This window comes from Falco peregrinus, chromosome 3 (assembly GCF_023634155.1).
Source record: "Falco peregrinus isolate bFalPer1 chromosome 3, bFalPer1.pri, whole genome shotgun sequence".
Classification (NCBI taxonomy): Eukaryota; Metazoa; Chordata; class Aves; order Falconiformes; family Falconidae; genus Falco; species Falco peregrinus.
In genome coordinates, this window is record NC_073723.1 from 57765583 (window position 1) to 57776211 (window position 10629).

The 10629-nt window shown below is 43.2% G+C and overlaps 1 long non-coding RNA gene across 1 annotated transcript; it reads left to right on the top strand.

The window, feature by feature from the left end:
- Positions 1–739: 739 nt before the first annotated feature.
- Positions 740–10140, top strand: LOC129784241 (uncharacterized). The gene is made up of 4 exons (XR_008746705.1): positions 740–1312; positions 1994–2049; positions 2204–2375; positions 8623–10140. It is a non-coding gene; the product is annotated as an uncharacterized LOC129784241 (long non-coding RNA).
- Positions 10141–10629: the final 489 nt, after the last annotated feature.

Consider the following 10629-nt stretch of genomic DNA (forward strand, 5'->3'; position numbering starts at 1 on the left):
CTGAAAGATGTTTGTAGCTCCTGGCAGTCTCCTATTGATACCAGCTATCTAGTGACAGTTGTCATTTAGCAAAATCTAGTGCTGTGCTGGCGATGCAATAGCAAATGCATAGCTGAATTTCCCTTGGTGTTTCTCTTCCCTCATTAATGGTTTCATACACCTCTGAGGCCACCATTGCTACATATTTTTTCAGTTCATTCTTTCTTGCAAGGAGAAGCTTACCTTTTCATTTATAAGCTAACTCTTTTCAACAGTAATAACAGGACAAAAGCTTTTACTGGAAAAGAACAAAGAGTTAATTTTTTTCCAGCTGGCCCCAACTGACCCCTCGTTCCCACTGCCTTTGAAATTACTGGAGTTTGCTTAGCCTGAAAAATTACAGCTATAAGAAAAGTTATGCTTCACTGATCTATTTTAAAAAGGAACAGCAGAATTTTAAAAATAGAATCCTCATTTTTTTTCTGACTGTGGCATCTCCAACCCAAGTATGTTGATGCAATTTCCAAAGCACTAAGAAATGTCTTAGGTCACATTTGAGTCAGGTCAGCCAAATCCAGGATCAGTGAAAAAATGAGTTGTTCATCTGGTCTGGAATGAGATCTTTCTTCCCATCATTCTTAGTTATAAAGATATCTTTTGTGTGGTTGAAGCTAAATTTAATCCCAGGCTGAGTGTATTTGTGTACTATCTATGCGTGTTTTATGCATCAGCAGCACACTGCGTTACTAGTAGTCTGCACACACAATTAGGGCTTTATAATCTTTGAAGTTCGTTAATACAAAGATTTATATATTGGCAGCAATAAAAGTCTGGAAAGTAATAGGAATAGATGTTTTAGAGCTACAGTCTGACTCTCCTCTGACTTGTGTGGCTTGGCTCCATTGTCTTCAGTGCAGTTAATCCTCACCCTGATTTGCGCACCAGAAGAAGAGAAGAAAATCCATCCCTGAATGTATGCCTAGGGACACCTGCTTTTATAGAGCTTGCTTTTCTTTCAGACCATAGTCCTGCACAGGGGAAAGCACCGAAAGAGAGAGCAGACTCTGACATGGGAATTAAACCGTACAGCACGTTTCTTCCAGCGAACAGCTCACAGCAGCATCTTCAAGAGCGGGACTGAGCCTGGCTGTGGCAACCGACGCCCGAAGGGGTGAGCCTGGCCCTGATCTGCAGCTCCCAAAGGGGCCCATTTGCCTGGGGGGCTCCTGCCTGCTCGCTGGTGATGCTCCACCAGGCAGGCAGGAGGGAGGTCATGCCTGGGCTCAAGAGTGAAGGTCACGTTCAGAGAAGTGTGGATTGAATAAAGGAAACGGTAAGGTGAAAACATGCTGATTTAATATGTACGTTACTATTTTGTAAAGACCCATCTTACAGGCTGTTTCTTTCTTTGCCAAAGCATTCAAATACTTCGATAGGATTTAGAGGTAAAATGAGTTGAACTTTAACAGATCTGTAGTAGCAGTTAACTAGCAAAGGAGAGTCCATGTCTAGCTATTTCCTGCTGCTATAATGTTTTGATAACGATGGTACACAAAGACTTGTTTTGTTTAGCATGTGCCATATTATTGCATTTCAGACAAAGTCTTGGTTCTCTAAGTCCAAGAAAATTCTCAGTTCTCTCTATTTGAGAAAAAAAAACCAGGATGAAAAATATGGATTTGAAATGTCCCAAACTACAGAGGAGTAAGGAATTAGATTAGCAACAATTTCTGCTTCTAGCTACACTGAAAACAAAGATAAGGCAAATACGTATTTTCTAATTGGAGAGACAAATTTAGGAAAGATTTTGTTCCTCATCATTCCCTGCCTATGAAATCAGAAAAATGAAAAAAATCTAACACTCTACCCCAGGCAGACCTGCCCTTTCTGTGCTGACATTTGCTTTCCTAGAACAGCAACTTTCCCTTCAAGAGCTCACAAGAATGGAGAGCAGCTTTGTTTACCTTCCCCAGGTGCAAACCTCATTAACTAATGTTTACTTTTGTGTTTTCAGCTTTCAGTGATGAGCCAGGTTAATGGATAGTGAAGATGGTGGTGGTGGGGAGAATGGTAAGGAAAATTCAGGAGCTGGTTTTACATCTTTCAGTTTTACAGGCTCATAGGCAAAATGGCTACCAGCCATTTAGCTATACCCCCAAAAAAACCCCAACGCTGGGAGATGATGAACCTCCTACATAGGTTTCGGTTTGTTTGTTTTTTCCAGGATGGTGGGAAACAAAGCACAGCCGACGCCTTGACTTTTTGCAAGTTATAAATATTGTACAAAATTCTACTTATGACACCGGAAAATGCTTTCTCCTGTTGTTCAAAGTGACTCCAGATGCTGATGTACTTAGTACACAGCGCAAGTAACCCAACTGGAATGAAAAAGCAAGGTAAATGAGTTTACATTCATCTCTCAATATTCCTAAGGGACAGATGGTTCAGCCTGCCAAGTTTACTCTGCTTAAGCATGCATAAGCAGAGCATGAACTTAAACCGACTGGAGATTCCCACAGTAGATTCTCCCTGGTGAATAGGGGATCTCTGCTGCTGTAATCTGGCAGAGGTAGTGCAATTGCTTCTACCCTAGTTGTTCCCCCATGTCGTACAACATCAGGAGGTGGGCTGAATATTTGGCAGGAAAAGAAAGAAAGCGTTGTGGTAGAACTGAGTTTTTCTGCATCAGATTTTCTTCTGACCCAAGCCCTGTTTTCCAAGGACAAAATATTATCTCCTTCCCAGGCTTTTCTATGATTTTTACTATTATAATATCTGGGAGTTTCACATACACATATATTTCTTCATCTTTCTAATATACTAGTGAAGTGACGGATTCTCATCCCTATATGTGACATAGAACATGGGGATCAAAGCAAGAAGTTTCTTTCAACTTTGGGTGAGCAGTCTATGACAGTTAGGAGTGGACTTTTTCAAAGAACTTGGCTATTTTATAGTTTAAATAGCTATGTAGTCGACTAACCGCTGTCCCTCATTTAAGATTGTTCCACGAAAAGGGGTTTCCACATAGCTAGACCATACAAACAGTACCAATCTCCACCCCAAACACAGGAGCAAGTCAATGCCCACAGCAGAGCAGACATATAAGACGTGTGAGAGGAGAAGCAACTATGGCCAATGTTCAGTGCATGATTGAAATATATGGGAAAAAAAGCAGAAAAGGCGGGAGAATCTGTGAGATAAAGCACCAAGGGAATATTAAATCCTGCGGTTTGGGAGGAAACCAGGGAATGTGTCTCTGAGGAAAACTCACATTAAGAGCCTCTTTGGCTGAGCTCTGCGTGGCAGGAGCTGGTAGGGACAAGCAAAAGAACTGCGTCCTGCTGCTTGGCTTCTGCTGTGTCCAAGGAAAGAGTCTTGTAACTAACTCAGAGGAAAAGTGGTTCCACCACAAATTTCTTCTTGCAATAGAAAGAATCCTTGGCACATTAGCTCCAATGCCACATTAAGGCATATGTCCACAGACAAAAGCATCCGCCTCCCAATTGGAAAGGCAGGCCCTAACAGCAGCTGCCAGCGCACAACAGGTCTGATGCTAGGTGGGTTGGATCCATTCTGTATACGCTATGAAGCTGGCATAGACGGGTCCAGCAAATCTTCTGTGTCAGATTTAAAACTGGGAGACAAAAAAAACAGGCATGGGGAGTCGGGATCCCTTGTGCATGAAGGTCACCCTTACCCTCACATGTGTGTGCTGTGCCCAGGGCTGCTTAGCTGGGCTCTCATTCCTGAGCTCTCCTGCTCTTGCTGGTGTCAAGTGTCTTGATGAGGAGTCTGGCCTGGCTGGTGGCAAGCTGTAGTTTCCCTCATGGCCTGCTGTGAGGACCTGGGGTTTCACCATGGGTGGTGGTGTCTGTGATGAGTAAGGAACCTTCCAGATATGCAAGAACCAGTCCTGATGAACCAGAGCCCAAGCCACTTTATCCAGTGTAAACAGGGATAGTTGGCCCAAGCCTCCCGGTCTCCCCTGCAAGGAAGACAGGCAGGACTGAAAAAGAGCTAGGAGTAAGCAGAAGGGGGCCAGACACCCAGAGGAAGGCAGTTCTGAGTGCCAACAGTTGAGCCCCTGAGACTTTCTGAGCACAGGCCGCTACAGGTCTAGTTGCTGAGCCTCTTCCTTCTCTGCTTCCCCATGAATGAAGGATGCTTGTGCCGGCACCAGCACAGCTAGGATTAGAGACCTCCCTCTGCCAGTATCCACAGGGGTCACAGAATCACAGAACGGTCAGTGTTGGAAGGGACCCCTGGAGATCATCTAGTCCAACCCCCTGCTAAAGTAGGTGGATGAACCTAGAGCAGGGTGCTCTGCTTGTGTCTCATGGCAGTGACGTGGTGGTGGGACGATGGGGATCAGCTCTGGCTATGCATAAGCATGCTGTGCAGCAGCACCTAGAAGTAAATGACAGACTGCCCTAGTCAGGGAGGGATATGTGTATGAAGAAGATCATACCATTCAGTGACATTTCCCTATGTGTAAGGGGCTTTGGACAGGGGTAACGTGGGCATGGTAACAGGACCACGTAGCAAAGAGAGCAGATTTCCAAGGGTCCTGGGTGTTTGGTGGCTACTCTGTGGGGCTTGGCATGCCCTTCCCAATCCAACAGTCATAGCAGCTGTGGGATCGGCTGGTACTCCCATGCCTCAGGCAGCCATTGCCTCCAGTGAGAAACAAGGAAATGGGAGAGGCAAATGAGTGAGAAAGGGGTAAACAGTATTTTGCTCAAACTAAAGTGCTGAATGTTCTTGCTCAGCAGTTGTTCTCAGTCACCCCAGTGTCCCAGGCTAAGCTCCCACCAGAAAAAGCTCGTCTGCACAGAGACTGACCAAGCCAACATCCTGGGTAAGAGAGCAAAGAGGAGAGCAGGATGGGAGAGCAGACAAATTCACCCCTTTTCGGGCTGTGTTCCTCAGATTTTGTTGTTCATCCTCAGTTCACCCCAAGGGAATAATCACCGGTGGCATCTTCTCACTTTGCCTAGTGCAGGAAGACAGCGTTTGGGTCTCAAGCCTTTGGCAATTCCTCTGAGGCTGGATATATACTTTCTCACAACAAGGATTCTTCCTCCCTCAGAAAAAGCAAAGCCAGCAGTCCAAATCAGACTTAGAGAACTGAATATATATACATAACTACATAACACCTTATAATAATAAAATAAATAATGAATGCAATCTATGATTGGGTGAGTTATAACAATAAAATACAAACTATTTATGCAAACCAAAATTCTTCACCTCCCAGAGGCAAGTAGCCAGCGCACTGAGAAGCTCTTTCAAGGTGCATGGTGGGGCTGGCAGCAAGCAGCAGCTCCACACCTCTCCCCAGGAAGGTGTAAGAGGAGGACAAGGCAGCAAACCTGGAAGCACATCAAGTAGTTTTCCCAGCTGTAAGTGTGGGTTACTGTGCCCGGGCTATTATCCCCGGCTCACGGCAGAGTTGCTGGTCACCATGCCCCAATACGCAGGTTATTGTTTCCAGTTTCTGTTGTGCGTTGCTGTGCTTTGCTGCTGCAGTCGCTTCTTCCCCCTCCCACATGAATTGCTGCAGAGCAAGGAGAAAGACACCAGCCCAGAGGTGGGCAAAACAAAAGGCAGCAAGGAGCCTTGTGGCCTACCTGCTTTCTTGTTCTTCTCTCTCCAAGCCAGAAAGTTCCTCAGCATGAGCAAGCCAAAATGTAACTTGGCACCAGAACCAAAGATAAATTTTCCCTGGCAGTTAGAAACAAAATGTTTCCAAGCTTCCAAGGAAATTTTTCTCTTAGAGGATGGCCTTTCTGCTGTGTAGGTTCCGCACTGGTGGCCCTTTCTGCTGGCTGTGCATCCCCCAGAGGGCAGGTTATGGGGTTTTCCTCCCTGAGAGCTGCCCTTGTGCTGGGGGTAAATCTGCTCCTTGGTACGTGGTCCCCAAGGGGTGCTGCACGCAGGAGCACACATATATATGGGGAAGGGCAGGCACAGCAACTTCACCCGCCTGATAAAGCTACCCCAAGCTCCTTGGTCCCTAGTGGGTACGCTTACACAAAATACAGCAGGCTAATATGATTTAGAGTAACCAGAGAAAGACAATTTAAAGTCCTGCATCTCTTGAATGCTGCAGAAAGAAAGAAAAGCCTTATGACAAGTTGGAGCAGCCTGTGAAGTGTATCAGGATAAATACCTTCTTGCAAGCACCAGTTGAAACAAAAACAGGATCAGCCGCAGCTCTCCCCACCTCACAACTTGTCCAGCCTACTCTGGGCTGAGCTCCAGGCTGCTGCCAGGTTCTCTTGCTTTAGAGGAAAATGCTTAACAGTTTGATCAACTGAGATCGCTGGACAGCATCCTTTGGAAATAGACAAGGATTTCAGGAATCAGCAGCAGTTATGGAATGGCCATGATATGACTGTTACTTATCATCAATACAGATGTACAGAGCTTTGAAGTGCACACTTTTTAGGCATCTGGATGTATTCCTGATGAAGATTCAGCTTTTGACCACTGCAGCTCAGTAATTCCTCTATTTTATTTTTTCTCAACTTATTTATTGCTATTTGATCTTACATTTGTTTCCAAGAACTCTGTCTAGGAATATCATAGCAAAGATAATATATTCAGCAAAGAAAGTAATTCATGTATCTCATCCTGGATCATTTTTTTCTGTGTAGTTTTATACAGAGAGGAAACTGAAACAATCGTGAATACAGGCTGTGGATAAACATTAGCTAGCAAATTTTTTTCAGAAGAATATTGGTAGGAATTGAAGACTATCACAGGAAAAGGACTTAACTTCTAACTGGTACCCTTGAGAAATGCTGATCACCTATATGCTTCAGTAATCCAGCATATCTGTGATAGCTGTTGGGTAATTCTGAGTATTCCCTCTGCAGCCTAACTTTCTTCAGCCAAAAGCAGAATCCAGGCCCATGTGTACAATTTCCACAGCAGCAACTACCACAAATCAGATGTTTTAACATATGTCTAGAAATATTCTCCTCCGTCCGGTGGAAAGGAGATATACGAGAGAGAAAGATCATATCACTCACCAACTGGACAACAGTTCCTTGGCTGATATAAGGCTATTGCTCTCTCCATGAGCAGCAGATCTATGCAGATAGCAATTAGTGTGGTCAGAGTTTTCTTAATATCTGGGATCAAATTCTAACTATCAAAGTGAGACAGTTTTCCCTCCTATATGGTGAAATATTTCTCATTATGTATGCTGCTCAGCACTGGGGTGATGAATAGCAGGCTTGCTTAGCAGAAGTCAGATTAGAGGAGTCTCCTGTGCTTAGGAATATTTTATTCACCATCAGTCTGTTTTAATGGACTGTTGTCTGACCTCTTTGCTTCAGAAAACAGTGAACAAAGTAGCCTCTCTGTTTCTTGGCTTTTATGTCTGGAGATGAGAGGTGACAAATGACATCTTGCAACCTAAGGACGCAAGGTTTGCAACTTGCAGGTTGCCACGCAAAGACTGTGAAATACAGTTTTTAGTTGTTTTACACAAAAAGGACTTCACTGTGCTACGTGAGAGTGTCTCTATGGCACAACCTGACATTGTCAAAAGTGGAAAGAGCCATACAAAATTACATGCTCCTCTAGAGTCTAAGTTAATCTTAAGCTGCAAAGTTAACCTTGGAGTCTTGTACTGACTCCACATACCAAAGCTATGGAGTTACACTTCCTATCTCTACAGCAATCCTACCAGGAGCTACTACTTGCAAGCAGAGGAGATTTTCATTTAAAATCAGGATTTGTCTCAGTGCTACTCACTACTGCACATTCAACTGAGACAAGCAGTTTTTGCAGCTCTCAGAGATTTCATTCCACAATGAAACTAGGATGTTTGTTAAGCATCAAACTCCAGTCCTTGGGACAATTAACAACTTGGCAAGTCTCCTGCAGTGATATCTGGTGGACAGTCATTAGTACATCAAATTATGCATGCTTGCAATTTGATCTTGACCAATGCAATTTCCTTCCCTTCTTCAGGAATTCTTTCACTGCCTTTATGCCCAAGGGATAGATGGCGAAGATAGCTGTATGAAAACTGCTTCAGCTGTGAAACTAATACTGAAAAGATTTCTCCTTCTGTTTATGGTGATACTTTGCTCTACATAGCCTATCTTAACAATCTGTGAAATTCAGCATTAAAAAAAAAACACAAGAAGATGCATTTCCATTTATTCAAACTGCCTTTTTTTTCATGGTTTCTTATGGGCTATATGAGGGACAATAGCTTATCTATGGCAGAGAGGTAAAATGACATGCAGAAGGTTGTCATTTGTTAGGATTTGCATCCTATAATTTAGCACTATTTAAGCATTTAAGAAAGCAGATTTGAATTAGCTGAGTGTAGAAATTATCTTAACTGTATAAGCAATATCAAGGGGCAGGAGAGTGCACAGACAGGTTTGTCTCCATCCCAAGTTACAGAGCGCTTTAGAATTCATATTATACAGGCCAGCATAACCTTACTAAATTGGAAAAAGGAAACTTCTAAGGAAGCAAGTAGAACTTTATTTTTAATAAAAGCATTCTGGTTTAGATTATTATTCATACTTGCATGATATCTGTAGAAATATTTTTTAGGTGTTTGGGAAATGTGACATCTTTTGGGAAGTTTAACGTCTTTCTTATTTTCAGCAGGCCTTTGGAAGTCAAAATCATTCATCTCAGAGACAAAGTTTTTCCTGTGTTCTGTGAGTTTGTGTGTGAGACTCACTGAAATGGCAGCTGTTGGGAACTACCACTGATTTTCTCTTGTTGGTTTCTGCAGCAAAGGTCAAGGCAGTTTGCCAATATAGTAATTGGACAACATCACCGTTTCAAAGACCTGACTTCTCACTCACACCAAAACAGTAATAGGCGATGAAGCGCTAGGAGAAACTGTACAGCAAAAGCAGGATGAAATTTCTGGACTGGATTTAATACAGAAGAGGGTTAGAAAGATTTAGTAAGGTATAGAAACAAAACCTGATTTCTACTAATCAGTCTTCCAGCTCCAGGATCTGGACCAAACAACTCCTACTTATGCCTGACATCATACCTCCACTCCAATGTGGAGGAAAAAAATGCCTGCAATGACAGCTTGTGCTATTGAATAAAAGGCAAGAATCTGTGTTTCTGTATACATGTCACAGGGAGTTTCCCTCCTCTACTTTTTTTCTCCCTAAAGAACAAGCTAGGACATCCGATTCCCTGTGCCCCAGTCATTAAATACTGTCATTCAGGCTACAGCATCTGTTCCTGATACATTAGAAAACGGCAGATTTAAGACTCTCTGGATAATCTTTTTCTGTCCCTCCCCATGTGCATATGTTTTCTTACAAACCCTTCCATGACACAGTCATATTTTAGACTTTCCCACAGGACGCATGCCTCATTCTGTACAACACAGGATAATCACACCCAGTGGCAGAAATAAATTAGCATAGCAATCTTAATCTGGTATTTCCTAATTTTCCTAATTTCCTTATCCTTCAATGTTCAGCTGTGCTAATCTAAACAATACTATTTTAATGTAATTTTTTAATGTTATCATTTACATATATGTATGCACATTGGTGTACTTCTCCATCTATCTGGAACTGTTAATGTATTGGTAAACACAAAAGAAAAAGATAAAAGTTGTTTGTTTTTAATTCTTTCAGAACCGTTTGATCTCTCCTTGCTTGTTTTAGCAGCTGCCTGACTGTTTTTCCTTGTATGTAAACTTCAAAGTCAATCAGAGGTCAAAGCTCTGGACAAAGAATAAAGAAAACAACGGTGACTGGCGTATGGGATGGGAAGAAGCAGAGGAGCTGGGTTGTAGAATATTGCCTGTTCCTGGACACAGCAGGGGGGAAATTATCTACCTCTTGGACATAACATTTCTTGACCTGAACATTTGATGTAGTTGTCAAGGCCTGTATACTTGCCTGGAAACGTATCTCACAGAGAACTGAAGGGTACAGCCATGTACTGGAGGACTTGACATACTCTGGCTATTCTTGGTTCAGGCAATCTGGAAATAGCTTAATAGATTACAGTAAAAATGCTGGAGAAAAACAGCCTTTTACTGGTTTCTGTTGACTGCAGAGGGCTTTGAGGGTGGTTTTGATTCCCAATTTGTTATTTGCTATTTCTGCTTATAGGAATATCAAAGGAAAAGCAAGCCCTGGAGAGACAGCTTCTGTAGCAGAGTAACGTGGAGCATTTTCTGTAGGCATGTGTAGTTCTGGTACAGGATGTTTCTTGAGCTCATGCTTTTTTTTTTTTTTTTCCTTCGGGAGAACATCTGCCTTTCCCTCCTTCATCTGTCTGCGGAATCAGGCCCCTGCTTGTGCAGAGCCCGGCAGAGGGCCACGAGAGAGTCCCGGAGGCAGGGGGGCTGTAGCACTGCAGCTTGCCTGGCAGCTGGTAAAACAGCCTGCAGAGACTGGGAACACCTTAGTGATTCACACATCCTTGCAGCAGCTCCTGCCAGCAGAGGCAGAGGTGGATTTCAGCATATATATCCCTCTAGAATGCCACGGCAAATACTCAGAAATGGCGCAGACATTATGGGAATTTGTGTAAATGACCTACGAGCATAATCTGTTCTGAAAAAAATACACTTTTCCAGTTAAACCAACAGGGAGGATGGAAATGGGACCAGCGCTACGCTGTCTG